At 57.4% G+C, this 18,523-nt stretch overlaps 1 protein-coding gene across 3 annotated transcripts in view; it reads right to left on the reverse strand.

Annotated features, from left to right (window-relative positions):
- Nucleotides 1–17,482, reverse strand: part of INAVA (innate immunity activator) — a 34,828-nt gene extending 17,346 nt beyond the window's left edge. The window contains exon 1 of one of the 3 annotated variants that reach the window (XM_027834775.3): nucleotides 6,630–6,879. The gene's annotated coding sequence lies outside the window, so the exon portion shown is untranslated. Of the gene's footprint in view, nucleotides 1–6,629; nucleotides 7,135–17,033 lie in introns of those variants that run through there. The other 2 variants (XM_043533668.1, XM_027834776.3) reach the window with 2 other exon arrangements.
- Nucleotides 17,483–18,523: the final 1,041 nt, after the last annotated feature.

An 18,523-nucleotide genomic window follows, 5' to 3' on the forward strand; every position in this document is an offset into this window, starting at 1 on the left:
CTAGAGGGCATCTCAGATGGCACCCCTGGGGACTGGCAGCTCATCCCCTTCCCCAAGCCCTTTCCCTGCCTCTCCGTCCCTCCATCCCCTGGCGCAGGAAAGCCCTGCGGGCAGCTGGAGTGCACTGTTCCTCTGGAGCTGTAGGGGCCACAGGCACTGGCTGCCCCAGGCCCACTGCGTGGCCCCCAGCCTGCGAGAGTGGAGCCCTGGGGGCCACCTGTCCCATCACTGCTGCTCACCCTGCAGCTATTCCCCTGGGGGCAGAGCCGGCGTTTGCGCCTGTCTCCCCGCCCCCGCCAGCTGAGTCAGCCTGTTACATGAGAAACTGAAAGTCTCCCAGAGTTCCTGTCTGGAGCTTATCCTGGGACTGGCGGCTCCCTAGGGGAGGGGCAGAGGGAGCCCACCCAGAAAGAAAGCAAATTCCCCCGCCCTGCGTATCTGTATCTCTGTGGGTCCCCAGGGCACGCTGCTGGGGTAGACCCTCTGCACCAGTGCAAAATGCGACCTTTGCTGGGGTGACGAAAGCAAGCTGGCATAAGCAGCCACCTAACTACACCCCGGGTCCCTGCGCCGATGGAGCAAAAGTGCAGCCACTCTGGGTGGCCCCTGGCCAGCCTCCTGGTGTGCTGCGCTCTGGAGAGCGGGACCCTGGGGCCGGTGACTTTCACGCAGTCGCTCCATTGGCTGGCGTCTCACCAGCCAGATCCCAGCCGAGTCTGCCAGCCAAGCACGGCACGCAGAACACCACCTTTCGGTTCACAGGGCCCAGCCCCCCAGCAGTTTCAGAAAACGCTGGAATCCCAGCCACCGAGTTTCACTCGCACTTTCGGGTTCCTGAGCCGAGCTGCTCACCGTTCGCCTCACTGTGAGCGGAAACCACAAGCCACCAGACTGGCGCTGGCTCCGCGTACTCCTGCAGACCTGCCCTGATTGATTTAGCCAGTTCTTCTGAACGGAGCGCGGGCAGAAACCCAGTCCGTTTCCCGAGGGGAGCTACAGGCTGAGCCGCGTGCCTAGCCAGCGCGGGCACCCAGCCCTGACAGCAGATACTCCCAGTACCATCCTGCTCCAGCCGACGAGCTCTCAGATGCAGCCTCTGAATTTCAGGAGCCTAAATACCCCCAGCCAGGGCCTGGGGCCAAAGGTGCTGAACATCCACAGGTCACCCCAGCTTCCTCGCACCCCGTAAATCAGATCCACTGAGACCCCCAAAGTGGAGGCCCCTCAAATCAGAGGTCACTTGGAAAGTTGGGCCCCAAACTGTTTGGCTGAATCCCCAGGAGCCCCCTGTGAACCACCTTGCACATGGGCCCCCCTGTCGGGACCACTCACAGGCTGTGTTCTGCCTATGGGGCTATGCCAGGAACTCGGGTCCAGGGCACAACCCCTGGCACAGGCTCAGCAGCGGCCACACGGTGGTGAGGAAACTGGTGAGGCTGCTGCAGCCGCTGGCACCGATTCCCCAGAGTCACCGGGCAGGCCAGCTGTATGCTGTGAGTCACACAGTGGGGAAATTCAGGCACTGTGCCCGCCCCAGGCTCCCTGCGAGTCGGCCGAGGAGCATGCCTGGGAGCACAGTGCCGGCTCCGGGGTTGCAGGGTCCCTGCAGATCTGCTCTGGCGCCCCCCTCTGATACAGGCAGAGCTAGCGCTGAGCGTGGGGCGCTGCTGAGCAGCAGCTGAGGTACGTCTACACGGCCACGAACACCCGCAGCTGGCCCGGCTCTGCTGACGCAACCTCACGGGGCTTGGGCTGGAGACCAGGCTCTGGGACCCCGGGAGTGGGGAGTGTCCCTGAGCCCAATCATCTACCCTGCAATTCTACAGCCCCATGGCCCGAGCCTCGCGGCCCCAAGGCAGCTTAGCTGGGCCAGCCACGGGTTCATCACAGTGTAGACATAACCTGAGAGTTTAGCTCAAGTCCCCGCCGGTCTCTGTCCTGCCTCCCGCATCCACCCACCGCTGGACAACCACCCCGCTCCATCCCACCCCATGTCCACTGGGATGTCATACCCTCCCCCGCCCCTGGCTGGCTCCCTAATTCCACCCCTCCGCCTGCTCCCAGCCGGCACCCGCACCCCCACCCCTCCCCCAGATGACGCCTCCACCCCTCCCCCGGTCCTGGCCAGCTCTTCCTTTCTCCTCTCCCTCTTGCTGCGGCTCCAGGCTGTCTGTGTCTCCCCCCTCCAGCACCCTGAGCTCACTTAGTCCCACTCCCAGGCTCCTGCCTCAGCAGCAGGGGAAGGGCCCCTCCCGCTCCCTGTGACAAAGGATTCGCCCCCTGGCCCTGGCAGGTTCAGTCAAGGGAATGGCCAGTTTCTCTGGGCACCAAGCCCAGGTTTTGTTTAACTCTAACATCTGTCAGCTGGGAAACGGGCACGGTGCAGAGCTGCCCAGTGTGAGGCCAGCACCGGAGCTGCCGATGTCAGTGGGGGGCCTACGCCCCCACTGTAATGGGCTCCGGGGCGGGACCCATCCCCCTCATTTCTTCCCACCCCCATGTCCTCATCCCCTGAGTTCAGCCTGGCTAGTTGGGAATCCCAGCACAACAATCCAGATTCCACTTGGTTTTGCATCCAAACCTCAGCAGCCCTACAAATCCACCCCTGCTCCCTCACGGCCAGGTCCCTGGTTCAGGGGGAGGCGTGTGAGCTGCACAGCACCCAGGGCGGGAACTGAGCATAAGAACATCCGAACAGCCAGACTGGGTCAGACCCAAGGTCCAGCTAGCTCAGTCTCCGGTCTTTCAACAGTGGCCAGTGCCAGGTGCTTCAGAGGGAGTGAACCATCCTATCGTCCATGCCCAGCATCTGGCAGTCAGAGCTTTAGGGACACCTAGTGTATGGGGTTGTGTCCCTGACCATCCTGGCTAATGGCCACAGGTGGACCTATTATCCAGAAACTTATCTAGTTCTCTTTTTTAACCCTGTTATAGTCTTGGCCTTCACAACATCCCCTGGCAAGGAGTTCCACAGGTTGACTGTGCATTGTGTGAAGAAATGCTTCCTTTTGTTTGTTTTAAACCTGCTGTCTATTAATTTCCCTAGATGACCCTTGATTCTAGTGTTATGTGAAGGGGTAAATAACACTTCCCTGGTCACTTTCTCCACATAAGTCATGATTTTATAGACCTCTATCATATCCCCCCTTAGTCGTCTCTTTTCCAAGCAGAACAGTCCCAATCTTTTAAATCTCTCCTCATACGGAAGCCGTTCCATACCCCTAACCACTTGCGTTACCCATCTCTGCACCTTTTCCAATTCCAATACATCTTTTCTGAAATGGGGCGACCACATCTGCACGCAGTACTCCAGGTGTGGGTGTCCCATGGATTTATATAGAGGCAGTATGATATTTTCTATCCCTTTCTTAATGGGAAAAATAAGAAACTGGAAAAGCTTCCTGAGGTGTCAGCCAGGATTAATTCATGAACAAGAACAGAGCAGAGCCCACAGGATCACCCTGCTGGCTGCATGCCCCTGTCCTGTCCAGGCCAAAGCCTGCCTTGCTCCCACCACAGCCGTAACAAATCATAATATTTCTCACCCACCTCTTCCTAGCCCCTCCCCTTGTCCTCTGGAAAGTTCACCAGAAATCCGTATTCCGGCCCGTTGGAACCTTGGCTCTTTGCCTCTGTGATTCGTGCGCTGCAGCCCTGCATGTCACTCCATCTGGCACCTGCCTGCCAATGCCAACGGCCACCCCTCCTTCTGCTGCCCACGCATGGATCCCTTTTGGGGATCAGGCTGAGGAGCCCCTGCTGCTGAGGGAAGATCTGCCATGAGCGCAGCCCCTGAGGACACCGTCTGAGTGTCTGGCTCACTCTGTTTTCACATTTGATTCGGCAGCCGTCCTGAGCCAGTGTCTGCAATTCTTTCATGAGCAGCCTTCTCCAAGCCAGTGCCAGCCTCCCTGCTCTGCCCACGCACAAAGGGCCAGCCCCGTACAGGCTGTGTTTGCCCGTCTGACTCTCAAGATGAACAGTGTGGCCCGGATTCTCTGAAGCGTTCAGCGTGCTGGGCTCCCAGAAAATCCGGACTTGCGTCTCTCCAAACCGAGAGCCCATGTGGCTCTGTTGTGGGCACACAGCCATGAACGCAGCGTCCACACAGCCCCGTGCTCTCTGTGGAAGGGAGGCAGGTTGGTTTGCTAGGGACGCTGCCGAGTTCCCTCACCCCCAGGGAGAGGCAGCAGGGCCAGGGCATGACACCTCCACTCCTGCCCAGGGACAGCCAAGTCCCCTTCCCGAACCCGCTGGCGTCAGGGAAGGGGTTAACTGGGAGCAAGTCACAGGAGGCGAAGCAGCCGTCTCCTTCCTCATTACTCATGCAGAGCGATAAGTCACTGATTGTACATTTCACCCGGCAGGCCCATGGGGGGAGCAAGGCAGGGCAGAGGAGCAGGGGCCAGCAAGGACACGCCCGCACTGGGCTCAGTGGCGAGGGGAGCGGAGAGGCCAGGTCTCAGGTCAGGACACAATGCAGAGCGGTTCCTGGCACTCGCACGTCCCAGCGAGGGGCCACCAGCTATAGCGGGAGAGGGGCCCCTCTATAGCGGGAGAGGGACCCGCGCAGAGCAAAGGCAACACCACAAAAGGCTGATTCTTCAAACACCCCTGGGCTGCGAGGCGCCCCCAGGCAAATCGGAGAGAAGCCTGGATGGGCGTTAGCCCAGGTTCCAGTGATTCCTACTTCTACTCAAGGCAAGATCATAATGAATAAATAATAGCTGCTCTTATCTAGTGCTTTGCATCAGCAGATCTCAAAGTGCTTTACAAAGCAAGTCTGGATCATCATCCCCATTGTACAGATGGGGAAACTGAGGCACGGGGAGTGGTAGTGACTTGCCGGGATCACCCAGCAGGCCAGAGGAGCCGGAGAAAGAAGACAGGTCTCCTGAGTCCCAGTGTAGTGCCCCATCGAGTAGGCCAGTGGTTTTCAAACTTTTTTCTGGCGACCCAGTTGAAGAAACTTGTTGATGCCTGTGACCCAACGGAGCTGGGGCAGAGGGGTTTGGGGTGTGGGAGGGGCTCAGGGTCAGGGTGCGGGGGTGAGGGCTGTGGGATGGGGCCAGGAATGAGGGGTTCAGGGTGTCGGAGGGGGCTCTGGGCTGGGACAGAGGTTGGGGTGCAGGAGGGGGTGAGGGCTCTGGGCTGGAGGCGCAGGCTTGGCTGGGGCCTGGGATGCGTGGTTTGGGGTGCAGCGGGGGGCTCAGGGCTGGGGCAGGGGATTGGGACACGGGGTTGCCTCAGGAGGCTCCAGGTCAGCGGCGTAGCGGGGGTGCTAAGTCAAGCTTCCTGCCTGTCCTGGCACCGCGGACCACGCTGCGCCCCAGAAGCAGCCAGCAACAGGTCCAGCTCCTAGGCAGAGGCACACAAGCGGCTCCGCGCAGCTCTCACCTGCAGGCACCGCCCCCTCCCGCCCCAGCTCCCATTGGCCAGGAGTGTGGAGTCAGTGCTCGGGGCGGGGGCAGCACGCTGCTGGCCGCTTCTGGGGGGCAGTGTGGTGCCAGAGCCGGCCGGGACCAGCCTGCCTTAGCCTGGTGGCACCACCAACGGGACTTTTAATGGCCTAGTCGGCAATGCTGACCAGAGCCGACATGACCCAGTACTGGGTCGCGACCCGCCGTTTGAAAACCACTGCTCTAGGCCACGTGGCCAATGGCCCCTAAATCTTTGGAGCCTCCCATATTGTATCAGGAATGGCTCCCTCAGGGTCTGGCTCTGGGACATTTAGGAGGCCCCAAGTCCCTTGCTCCAGTCCTGCTCACACTTGTAGTCTCTGACCCACTCCTGGGCCCTGGAGTTTCCTGGCCTGACAGCACAGGGCTCCTGGCAGTGACTCGGCCCCATTCGCTGCCTCACTGGCCGCTGGGTGTGAATCTTCCGGACGGGTCCGTCCATCAGAGCCATATCCTGGCTGCTCTGCCAGCCGAACAGCACAAACCTCCTGCCAGCCCAGACGTCAGCACCGGGGGCTGGCAAACTCTGAGCCATGGGGATTTAGCAGAAATAAAAAACCCCAAGGAGCGTCCCCAGCCCCAGAGACTGCAACCGAGGGGAGGGAAAGCGAGGGGGCTCCGGAGAAAGGACTAGGGGTTGGTTTTGTCTCCACTGAGAACATATTCCTGTAGTGAGTGCTGGGGCTGGCACTCCCCCCGGAGCTAAGCCAAGCCCACTGAAGTCCCTGGGTCTCTCTCTGCTGGCTTAGTGCTGAGCGAGGTTACTCTGCTAGTCCCATACTGGGGGGGCTGGCGGGGTACCAGCAAAGAGGGGCCTCTCAGGCCCTGCCATGGCAGCTGCCCTCTCCCTCCCAGGAGCTGTAATTAGCACCCTCCAGAGAGGGGAGGGCCAGAGCCACTCTCCTTGAATACAAAGGGCTTGTGGTAAACAAGGAGGCTGCCTTTCGCCTCTTCCTTCCCCCATCTCCCCGCAGCCCCAGTGGAACCAGGGGGCCCCAGAATGGCACAGGAAGGAAATGTCTCCCAGGCCACAGCCATGTGCTCTGGTACCACCAGTGGGCTGGCAGGGCTGGCGAATTTCTCCACCCCAGGCCCCCGGGTTTCTCTTCCATTCATTCCCCCGCCCCAGCTCACCTACCGACCCCTGGGAAGGAGCAGAGCCGTCCTTACCTGGCGGGCTTCTCCACCCTGCGCCGGCCCAGAAACAGCGTGGAGCTGCCTTTTGATTTTAAATCCAACTCACGGGTTTCTCCCAATCCCCCCCCACACAGTCGACTGGTCCCCTCTGCCAGCCTCTGTCTTCGCTCTGGCTCCACTCCGCTGGCGCTTGCCGTGCCAGGGGAACCAGTGAGTCAGAGAGGAGGGGCAGGTGAGCAACACCGTCCCAGCCCTGCCAGGCGCGGCGGGGCCAGGCGCAGAGGCAGCGTGCAAGCAGCACAAGGCGTTCCCGGAGCCGGGAGGAGCAAGCCCTCTTCCAAGAGCTGAGTGGGAAACCTGCACCACACAAGACGCACAGCCAGGGCGCAGTGGCCTGTCCCACCCAGCCAGAGGCTCAGCTGGGGCACCAGCCTGGGCCTTAGCACAGCACATCGCCTGCACCCCGCAGTGCGTGCGGATCCCTCCTGCTCTGTCTGTAGCACTTACTCCCCTCCCACTGCCCCACAGCAACAGGAGAAGCTCAGCCACGCACACCCGCACACAGTGCTATGATTGTGCAAGCTCAGCTAGGGGTAATCTGAGCTCACCAGCCCACAGCTGCAGGGATGAGGCGGGAGGGAATCCCTGCACGCTGTTTCCCAAACGCAGGCCTTGCCTAACTGGCCAGAGGCACACCAGGGAGCAGTGGCTGTCACAGAGGGATATGGGAACTGACTGAGCTCTGAGCAGGACCAGCCTGGGTAAACTACACATCCGATTCCCCTCTCACTCCCCTCCTCCCTCCCCACTGAGCCTGATTCCCCTCTCACTCCCCACAGTGTAAATCAGGCGTAACCCACTGGGGCCAAATCCCCCTCACTCCCCTGGTGCAAATCAGAAGTAACCCACTGGGCCCCATCCTCCTCTCACTTACCTGGATGTAAATCAGGAGTAACCCTCTGAGCCCAATTCCCCTCTCCCTCCCCCCAGTGTAAATCAGGAGTAACCCACTGAGCCCGATTCCCCTCTCACTCACAGGAGTAATCCCATTTAAGGAAGTGAGGTTACACCAAAATGAAAGTGGTGTGAGAGGAGAATCAGGACCAGGGTTCTTAGCTAACACACCTGAACAGCTGAAAAGGCAGGAGAACTGAGGCACTTCTTCCCTCCAGTGAGCAAAGAACGTGACAGTCCCAGAAAACTCCTTCTTAACAAAGATTCAAACAAAAATGAAGCTAAGCTGGAAATGCGGCAAAGAGAAGCTCTGCCACGACTGCTCCTTCCCTCAGCACCGGCCTGGGGAGCACCAAAGACAGAGCCGGGTCTCAGCCCGCCTGGCGCCATTCTGGCCGTGCCAGGGACTGTCTTCACAGCGGACTGCACACGTGGCAGGCTGGCTCCAGTTGGAGCGCCTGCTCCGAGAACTAGCACTGGAGCCACTGTGTCCACACAGGCGCAGCGGACGACTTCTGGGGCACCCTGCCTGGGTCTGAGCGCCGCAGCAAACCGAGCTGCCGGGTGAATCCTTTGCTAGCGCATCGCGGGAGAACGTCTCTGACCATCTCTGACTCAGAATAACAACACTGCAGCATTTGCCAAGAAAACCCCTCACACAGCCTAATAATTACTCAGCACCAGTGCGTTCAGCCCTGTACAAACATTCCCCTCCCCAAGTGGCTCCCCTGCTAACCCAGACACAGAGAGTCCAGGTATGTCACATCTGAGACCCGGGCTACAGGCACAGCACGATAAAGACAAAGGAAGGGCTGGATTTCTGTTTAGTGGAAATCACGCTGAGCGGCTGGATTCCAAAGGCCAGGGAGTGGAGACTCCGCCAAACAGCCGGGATCCTGCCGCTGCCACAAACACTCTGCTGCAATCAGTGCCCACGCTGGGCGGCTGTTGTTTTTACAGTCACACGCTCGGCTAGACCCACCCTGAGTCAGAGGAACTCCAGCCAGCTGCCAGAGCTGGGCCACGGGGCCCGGTTCTTTCAGTGCAGCCCCGTCACAGAAACAAATGGAAGGAAATTCACCATCTCTGACCAACCCTCCACGGTGGGGCTGGAACAACGCTCCACACCTGTCTCCTTCAGACAAGACGGCGTCTAGGCTGGCTCAGTGACGGACGTGCAGTAGCTGCATAGCCAGAGCGAGAGGTCGCATAGAATAGAGCCGCCCCTTGCAAGGGGCTGTCTGGTCACAGAACTGTGACTTTTCTCTGAGGATATATCTGCAGGGAGTACAGTCTAGTGGTCAGAGCAGAGCCCAGGGGTTCCTCTGCTCTCAACTGGCCGGCTGGCAAGTCACTTCCCCTCCCAGGACTTCGCTTCCTCACCTGTAGAAGAGGGCTAGTGAGACTGGTCTGCTGGGAGGCTGAATTAACCAACCTTTATAATGTGCTTTGAGATCCTCGGATGAAAACCAGGCTACTGATGGGCGGCACTGGGGGGTGATTATTCGTTGTTCTCATCACTAACCAGGCCCAGGTGTGTAAGTGCCACCAGTCCCCCACAACCCTTAGCCCTCGTCTCCACACAGAACTTGTACTGGGTAACAGTGCCATTAGGGTTAAAGTGGTCCAAGCCCCGAGTGTGGACACAACTATACTGGTATGAAGGTGTTCTTACCGGTCTAATTCATCCCCATCCAGGAGGGGGAACAGACTCTCCTGGCTTAAGGCACCTGTATACTGGTATAACTGCACCCACATTAGTGCTCGCAGTGGTATAACTGTACTGGTAAATAATTACGCTTCTGCCTGACAGTGATACCAGCAGAAAGCGTCTGTGCATAGCAGGCCTTCGAAACAAGGAAATGCCCAATTAAAGGATTTTCTTTACCATACCCAACCCCACACACATCCCAGGAACCGTGCTCAGCAGCACATCTGCTCCTGCAAACATGGCCAGAAACACAATCCCCGTGCCCCGTCCAGCACACTGGGATGTATAGCCCATCCCTGCAGCACTCTTCAGATGTCTCTGCCGGGATAAGCGGGAATGGGAGGGGAGAAGCATAAGGGATAGGATACAGAGGGCCCTAGACAAATTGGAGGTTTGGGCCAAAAGAAATCTGATGAGGTTCAACAAGGATAAGTGCACAGTCCTGCATTTAGGACGGAAGAATCCCATGCACTGCTGCAGACTAGGGACCAAATGGCTCGGCAGCAGTTCTGCAGAAAAGGACCTAGGGGTTACAGTGGACGAGGAGCTGGATATGAGTCAACAGTGTGCTCTTGTTGCCAAGAAGGCCAATGGCATTTTGGGATGTATAAGTATGGGCATTGCCAGCAGATCGAGGGACGTGATCGTTCCCCTCTATTCGACATTGGTGAGGCCTCATCTGGAGTACTGTGTCCAGTTTTGGGCCCCACACTACAAGAGGGATGTGGAAAAATTGGAAAGAGTCCAGCAGAGGGCAACAAAAATGAGGAGGGGGCTGGAACACATGAGTTATGAGGAGAGACTGAGGGAATTGGGATTATTTAGTCTGCAGAAGAGAAGAATGAGGGGGGGATTTGATAGCTGCTTTCAACTCCCTGAAAGGGGGTTCCAAAGAGGATGGATCTAGACTGTTCTCAGTGGTAGCAGATGACAGAACAAGGAGTAATGGTCTCAAGTTGCAGTGGGGGAGGTTTGGGTTGGATATTAGGGAAAACTTTTTCACTAGGAGGGTGGTGAAACACTGGAATGGATTACCTAGGGAGATGGTGGAATCTCCTTCCTTAGAGGTGTTTAAGGCCCGGCTTGACAAAGCCCTGGCTGGGATGATTTAGTTGGGGATTGGTCCTGCTCTGAGCAGGGGGTGGGACTAGATGACCTCCTGAGGTCCCTCCCAGCCCTGAGATTCGATGATTCGATGACTCGATGATTCGATGACTCGATGAGGTGACTGACTTCGATGGAGTCACATACCCAGGCAGCACCTCGGAAGGGCCCTGGCTTCTCAAGTAGCTCTGCCAAAAAAAATGAGTGCCCACATCTGAAAATCTCTGGCCAACATTTCTGGCCCTAGTGCCATCCCTGCCAGCCTTCTTCCCACCCACCAGCCCGCCCACCCACTCCGGTAAGAACTCAGCCATGGGCCAGGGCAGCCAATGCCTGGCCAGCCGCAGAAGGAACACAGCTGGGTTCTGGCCTGAGAACTTTCCTTGTTGTCCAAGACAAAGACTTGACCTGCCCAGCCTTGTCTGGTGCAGGCACTGGGCACACGGGTCGGGATGTTGCAGCAGTAGAGGGATTATTAACCATGCTCTGGGAAGGCTGAAAATAAATACTAACCATGAAACGTCAGCGCCGCAGGGAGAGCTCTTCAAAGAGGCTGAATAGCCTTGGGTGACAGCACTGAGTTCAGGTGGAGAGGAAGGCTGGCCTTGTGGAGATGTGGATTCAGTTCCTGGGGCAGCCCCAGAGTCTCATGAGCTCTTGGACAGGTCACTTCCCCATGCTGTGCCTCAGTTTCCTCAGCCGTACAATGGGGATAACACTTGCCTGCCTTGGATGGAGCCCATTGATAGCTGGCAGATGCTCAGATACTCCAGCGCCAAGGGCCACAGAGGCTCTTAGATAAATGCAGAGCCAGAGCCGTGGTCTCCGGGTGTTTGGAACTGGGGCAGAGGTTCTGATGCTGTTCCTCAAAGCCTGTGGCACTTGTCAGTGCCACTGAGTGGACTGCCACGTGGGGCAGGGGCTGTACCCTTCATATGGGCAGGACAGGTCACCATGAGACTGAAGACAATGAAAAGGGGAACAGAAGGGAGATGGGTCCTGTCCCAAGCTCCTGAGAAGCTTCTCTGCTCTCCCAAAGCCACAGCAACAGCTGATCTGAACAGGCGGGGGCTTTACCCCTCTCGCTGACCCTGGGTTTACCTGTGTGTAAGGCCAGTGACTTCAGCAGAGTCACTCCTGATCGACACAGGTAGCAACACAATCCAAGCCCAACCCTGTGCGTGGCCTCCCGGCGTTTCCTGACATCTTCTCCCTCCCCGCTGGGAGGGCCATGGAGAGCGAGACCGTCCGTGGCCATGACCAAAGCAGGAAGGGGGAGGCAGCCAGCAGAAGGCGCACGTTCTGCCAGCAGAGAAGAATTCTGCACCCGAGTGCCTCGAGCTGCACTGACAATGGGGCTGTGGGACTGTGCACATGGGCATTAGAGCAGAGCAAAGGACGAGCTCCCTGCTCTCACGGGCAGGCGGGTGTTATACTGTGCACACAAAGGCAGCCCAGATACCACAGTGCCAGGCGCTCACCAGGTGGAGGTGGTGTATACCTCCAGGGTCACTTTAAAACGAGACTATGGTCTACATCAGTGGGTCTCAAACTTTTGTACTGGTGGCCCCTTTTACATAGCAAGCCTCTGTGCGCGACCCCCCTTTTAAATTGAAAACACTTCTTTACATATTTAACACCATTATGAATGCTGGAGGCAAAGTCGGATTTGGGGTGGAGGCTGACAGCTCGCGACCCCCCCATGTAATAACCTCACAACCCACCCTGGTCAAACCCCCAGTTTGAGAACCCCTGGTCTACATACTCCATTGGTGGAAACCAGTCTAGGTCGATAGACTTTAATGGAGCTAAGCTGATTTATACCAGCTGAAGATCTGACACGCTATCATTCCTTACAGCTGATGTTACAGAGAACCCTTGCGGAAGGTGCAAAGGTCAGGACTTCCGATTCCCCACTGAGGGTGTGGGCCCAATGACACCCCTGTCTGGGCTAGGGAGGTACCGTTAAAGTACCTGAAAGTCAATGGCACTTGTGCTCCTAACTCACTTGGGTGCATTTGAAAATCCCACCTGTCATCTCTGTGGGGAACTTTTTCAGAAGTGCCTCAATTACTGAGGAGCCTAAGTCCCATTGGCTTTCAGTGTGTCACCGAGCACTTCTGAAATATTACTCACAGAGACTGCAGGTGGGATTTCCCAAAGTGCCTAAAGTGAGTTAGGCGCACAAGACCTCATTCAAACAGGCCTATGGTAGTGCAAACCAGCTACCTTTTCATTTGGTCCAGCAGCCTCCCCACGGGGCGGTTAGAGCTCCCTACTTTTGGGTGCACTGTCATTCACCCACCCCCCCACAGTCCACACTGCAGTACAGGGTGGGCGATCCCTTAGGCCGGTGCCAGGGAATCTCCTGGAACTTCATGCTGCTGATTTGAGATTTTATTCTTCTTGTTTCCAGCCTGGCCTGATTCCCTCTTCCCCCTCCAGGGGAGTCGGCAAAACAATTTGGACAGCTCCAGGTTAAATAAAACCAAGGTTGTTCCAAGGTGATGAGCCAATCGGACAATTGCTTAGCGCTTCTTTGTACGTGGGAGATCACATGCTCCCTTGTACTGGATCAATCCCCTTGGCTCACAGACGCCCCCTTCTCTCCGCATTCCTGCTATGTCAGTCACAGCAAGGCCAAGCTTATCTGGCTTTGTCTCAGATGCCAACACCTGTAATCCAAGGCCAGGGCTACCTTAGACATTTTTGCTGCCATAGCAGTGTGGGTTGGGGTGTATTTCACGCAGGGAACTGATACAATCTATACTGACAACGGCGCTTTCTGGCCAGTGGATACTGCATCCCCACCAGGAGGGTTTGCCAGTCCAGCTGTACTGATCGAGCTGTGCTGGTACCCCGTCCAGGGCAGCCTCGGCCTCGCTTCTCACAGGAGACTCCCCCCAGTTCACAGCAACAACGGGGAAGCCGATGACTGCATCCTGCGGTGTCCGGCCAGGCTGGGATTGCCAACAGGGACCAGGAGAGTTCGTTGCTAAACCACACGTCCCCCTGGACATTCGTCTAGCCGAGCTACTCTAGCTCAAGCACAGCGTAGGGGCTGCATGCGGGAACCCAGGGCTGGGTCTCTGGCCTGTGCTGTGTAGGGGCTCAGACCAGATCATCAGCGCGGTCCCTTCTGGCCCGACCCTCTGCGAACGCCTGACACAGAAATCAAGCGGGCTGCATCACAAACATGGCTTGTTCACTTCTTTTGACTAACGACAGACCGGGGCTCTGGTCCCAGCTCTGACACTAGCTTGCTTCGTGGCCATGGGCAAGCCTAATCCAACCTCCCTGTCCCTCCATTTCCGTATCCGTACCGTTGGGTGACGATACTGAAGTGTGCTTTGAGCTCTGTGGGTGGAGCGCGCTACAGAAGTGCAAAATAGAATTGGTTTTAATAGACTGTCCTTATATCATTCATATAGTGCCTTCCACGCAGGGATCCCAAAGCACCTCACCAACAGGGGGCTCAGTCGCACAACCCCCTGGGAAGCAGGTCAGGAGCTCATTTTTCCTTATTTGTAATGGGGGAAATTGCAGCACAGACAGTTTAAACTGGTTTAAGGTGCTTGAATTTGTGAGACCCCCCGGGCCTGATCTCCGAGATGCAGACACCCCCAGGGTCCACTGACTTCATCTGGGATTTGGGGGTGCCCAGCACTTTGGGAAATCAGGCCCGAAGTGTTTCAAGTTTGACACCAACACCAGCATCTACCTTTGAAAATTTGGTGTGATGAGCCCAAGGTCGACAGAGCCAGAAACAGATTCCTGGGCTCCTGCCCCCATCCCCTGTCAATAACACCACACTGTGCTCTCCCTCCTGACAGTACACTGGGGGCGGCAGCTTCAAAGCGCCAGAGTGATTTAGGAGCACAAGTCCCATTGACTCCTAAGTCATTCAGGAAAATCCAGCCCACCCTGGAAAAGCAAACAAACTGCAATGGCTTTTGGAGAAGTGACCGTGCTGAGGAGCGGGTGAAGGCCAGTGGCTGTTGGTGGGTGGGAGAGGCTGGATTATCAGGTTTGCACGTTAGCACAGTGAGCAATAAAGAGTCTGTTGATCTCAGAAACCTTGTCACATTTTCTGCCTCTTGTCGCCAGGGATCAGGATGGTTTCTAAACCTGCCTTGCTCCGTCGCTCTCAGCTGCTATGTGCCAAAGGAAGCAGCATCCAGACCAAATTGCACTGTGCAAACATTCCCTGCCCAGGAACAAGAGAAATTAAAGGCAGAAAGCCAGTGATAAAGCAGTGGTGATCCCCAGCGGCTTCCTTTCCAACACCGCTCTCCTGCCTGCCTGCACCTAGGTTCCTTTGTCTTAGCCAGACGGCAGGGAATTCACAGGCCACTGTGTGGATTCATCCCGCTTTGATAATCAGCTCTTTAAAAACAATCCACACTGCAGGACGAGTGCCCGGTTAATGTCTCCCTGCCTGGTCACAGACCATCCATCATCCCGCAGGGCCGGGAAAAAGACTGATTTCCCTTGCTTCAAAGATGCAAACCTCATCAGGGATGGGGATCCTTCCCCCCGACAGGCAGTAGGAGGTTTTCCTGGACAAAAGCCGCTCCACAAGTGGGCTCCTGAAGAACCGCTCTTGCCTGCATAGCAGGATTGTCAGGCTGCGTCTACACTGCCACTTTCAGGGCTAAAACTTCAGTCGTTTAGGGGGTGTGAAAAAACACCCCACGAGTGACAAAAATTGTTAGCGCTGAAAAGCGCCAGTATATAGCGCTTTAGCTCCGGGAGCCGCGCTCCCGATGAGAAAGCGACCACCGCTCGTTCCGGGGGGGTTATTTGTTATTGCCGGGAGAGCTCTCCCCTGGCGATAACACACCACTACGCTGCACACATCGCTGCACTGCCGCAGCCACGCTCTAACGTGGGTAGCGTAGACAGACCCTTAGCAACTAAAACCTAAAACTAAAACCTAAAACCTTCTGCATTTCAAGAGCCACCTCATTTGTGAGGCCCTGGGTAAGGCCCTGGGTCAGGGTCTATTGGAACTTCCATCACAAGCAAACAGACCAGACTCTGCATGGATTTATCTCGTTGCTGTCAAAAGTTGCCCCAGGGCAGACAATGGACATTCCTGACCTCAGCTCTTCGGCCAAGTCACTGTTGAACCTTTCTGAGAAGGGAAAAATTAACCGGCTCCGCCTTTTATTTTAAAAAGTCAGTGAAGTAGAAGGTGACTTTATACAGCGTTTGTCCCATACGCTGCATGCACTACGCTTTGCAGAGGTCAGAGCCAATCCTGCAGTTCCATCCCCGCAGGCCCGTGCAGAGCCTGCTGCAGCTGATGGGCTCCTCCCAGGCACACGTGGCTCCGGCTGCAGGATTGGGGCCTGGGATAACACCTTTCAAACAATAAATAGCAGCAGGTGAGAAGCCCTGAGATTGGTGCTGAGTTCCCAGCACTGCCACAGACTTTCATCATTCTGTGCCTCAGTTCTCCATGTCCTTCCCCCCACCATCTGGGGGTGGGTGAGTGTGTGTGTAGGCTGTAACCCTGCCAGGCAGGGAGTGCCTCTCCCTGTGTGTGGGGCGCCCAGGCTAATCTCCAAAGATCTGGATCTAGGACTTTGGCCTATTCTTCACACACAGCCCCTCCCCCAGGGTCCCGATTCCAAACCCAGAACCGAAATTCACTGAGCTCAAGAACCCTGGGCCAGACTCCAGGCTCAGTAACACTGATGTAAATCCAGAGTAACTCCACTGAAGCTGATGGCGTTACCCCAAATTTACGCCAATGTGGCCTCCTGGATCCAATGATCCCTGAACTCTGAGGAATGTGAAACCCAAGTCAGACTGGTGAGGGCCTGGCCCATCTCCACTGGAAGAATCCTTTGCAGGTTTCATGCAAGCAGAGGCAGGGACTGTCTTTGTGTTACTGGTTTGTAGGCTGCAGAGTTAGGGGCCCTGATTCCTATGGGGGGTTGGTAGGTCCTGCTGCAAGAGAAATGATGGGCCAGCTCTTCAGCTGGTGTAAGCTGGGATAGCTCCACAAGACAGCTGAGCTATGCTGATTTTACACCAGCGGAGGACTGGCCCGAAGGATCCCCGGGATTTGCACACCTCACCCGCATAGCACCAAACCCTTCCCTTCATTCCTGCTCTGAACTACGGGGCCTGGCTGGCAAACTCCTGTTTGTTCCTTCAGACGGCGCGAGCCAAGGAGGCGAAAGCTGCCGGAGCTGGGGACTGCCGGGGAGCCGGTCACCCCATGCCAGCGATGGCTCCCTGTCTTAGCTCCCAGGCTGCCTCTGCCCGGCCTTCCTCCTCAAGCAGCAAACCTCACCCTTCCTTTGGCCAGATCTCAGCGGTGTAAATCCAGACCCAGGCAGCGCTAACCTACACCAGCCCCGGAGCGGGCCCAGTCTCTGTGTCTGATCCCTGCACCCTGGAGCCAGGTCCACAGGTTGCAAACCCACATCTCACAAGGACCCCAGCGCCCTTCAGCCTCCGAGCTCCCGCTGGTCTGAACTCGGCAGGGGGACGCAGCAACGGGGCTCAGAGGGGCCCTGGCTGCCTGCTCCTTCCAACAGCAACAAGTGTCATGAGAGGGGAGCAGCGCGCACGACCCTAGGGGCATCGCGAGGCGCTTCCAGCCGCAGATCCGAGCTCCCCTTCACAGGGAGCCGGGGCTGGGCTCACTTACCCGGGGCCGGCTTCTCCCCCTGCGCAGCCCGGCCGCTCCCCAGGGGCTGGTTCCAGGCCGGCACAGCCCAGCGGCGTCCGGGGGCCTCTGTCCCTGGGGCAGACCAAGCCCCGCGGGGACCGGGGCGGGCGCTAGCGCGCTGTACAGACTCGGCCCGCGGGCCCCGGAGCGGCCCCGGGGCGCCGCAGACACGGCGGGGGCGGGGTGCCGCGGAGCTTGGGTTCGCTTCGCCCGCTGCCTTGTCCGGTGGCCATGGAGGCCACTAGCCACCCCCCGCCCCCACGTGCTGCCCCGACTCCAGCGCCCCGGGCTTGGCCGGGCAGCCACTGAGGCACAGGGCTCCTCCCACAGCCCGGTCCGCCCCCGCGGCGGCTGTTCTCCGGCAGACCCGGGCGGGTGGGGGGAGGGAGGAATCGGAGCGTCTCCAAACCCGCCCCCGAGGGAAGCGTGGATGAGCAGCGACCCGCCGGCGGGGCAGATGCACAACGGCAAACTAAGGGGTTGTCTGGAAAGCCAGCTCGCCTGGGTCCTTCTTAGGGGCCGAGCAAATGACCGGAACGCCAGGACTGTGTTCAGTTTTGGGCTCATTCTGCAGGCTCCGGATTGCTTCAGGGACCTAGGGCCCATCCGCGTGAGGACACGACTGCTGATATGAACAGGACAACGCTTTGGCCAGGGCCAACGCAGAAATGCCCCATCCAGCTCCGGGGATCGTGGGCTCAGTCGCGCATTGTGTAATGGGCTCAGACGCGTTTGGTCCCAGCACCACTCACAGCTGAACCCGTTTCACTCCGGCAAGGACCCGTCGAGGACACCTCGAGTCAGCAGTGAGGGTACATGGGGCCCTGCAGTCTAGATACCAGGCCCTGGTAGGCCAGATCCTTAGCTGATGTAAATCAGTGTAGCTCCATGCCTGATCTGGCCCTCTGACCCCCACCTCACTCGGAGGAGGAGTAGTGAACAGTTTGCTGGGAAATGGGTTTGGATGCGGAACACCTTCACGCCAAACCATCTCAACGCTCCGTAACATCTGGGCAGAACCTTGCTGGTTCCTATTCCGAGGCCTGCCAAACCCTCCCAGCCTTCTGTGAGCTCAGCGAGGTCACTGCCCCATTGTACAGACTGGGAAACAGAGGTGCAGCGGTGACCATACCTGGAGTCACTGACCAAGCCAGGAAACCCGATACTCCTGGGGGAATTCTGCACCACTGCGCATGCGCAGAATTTATGTCCCCTGCAGATTTCTTTGCTGCCCTGCAGAAAAATGACTTTCTGATCTCCCGCCTCTGTGCAGCCAGTGCCTTGTGCTCCCCAATGCCATGCTGGAGCCTCCACATTTGTTTGACAAATAAAATTTGCAGAATTTTGCAATACTGCATGCAGAATTTTTAATTTTTTGGCACAGAAGTAACTCGAGTCCCACAACACTTAGGATTGTTAGCTGTGATTCTTTTTCACTCTGCCCCACTCCCCTCTCACACCTGCTTTTTT

The sequence above is a fragment of the Chelonia mydas genome, chromosome 21 (assembly GCF_015237465.2).
Source record: "Chelonia mydas isolate rCheMyd1 chromosome 21, rCheMyd1.pri.v2, whole genome shotgun sequence".
Classification (NCBI taxonomy): Eukaryota; Metazoa; Chordata; order Testudines; family Cheloniidae; genus Chelonia; species Chelonia mydas.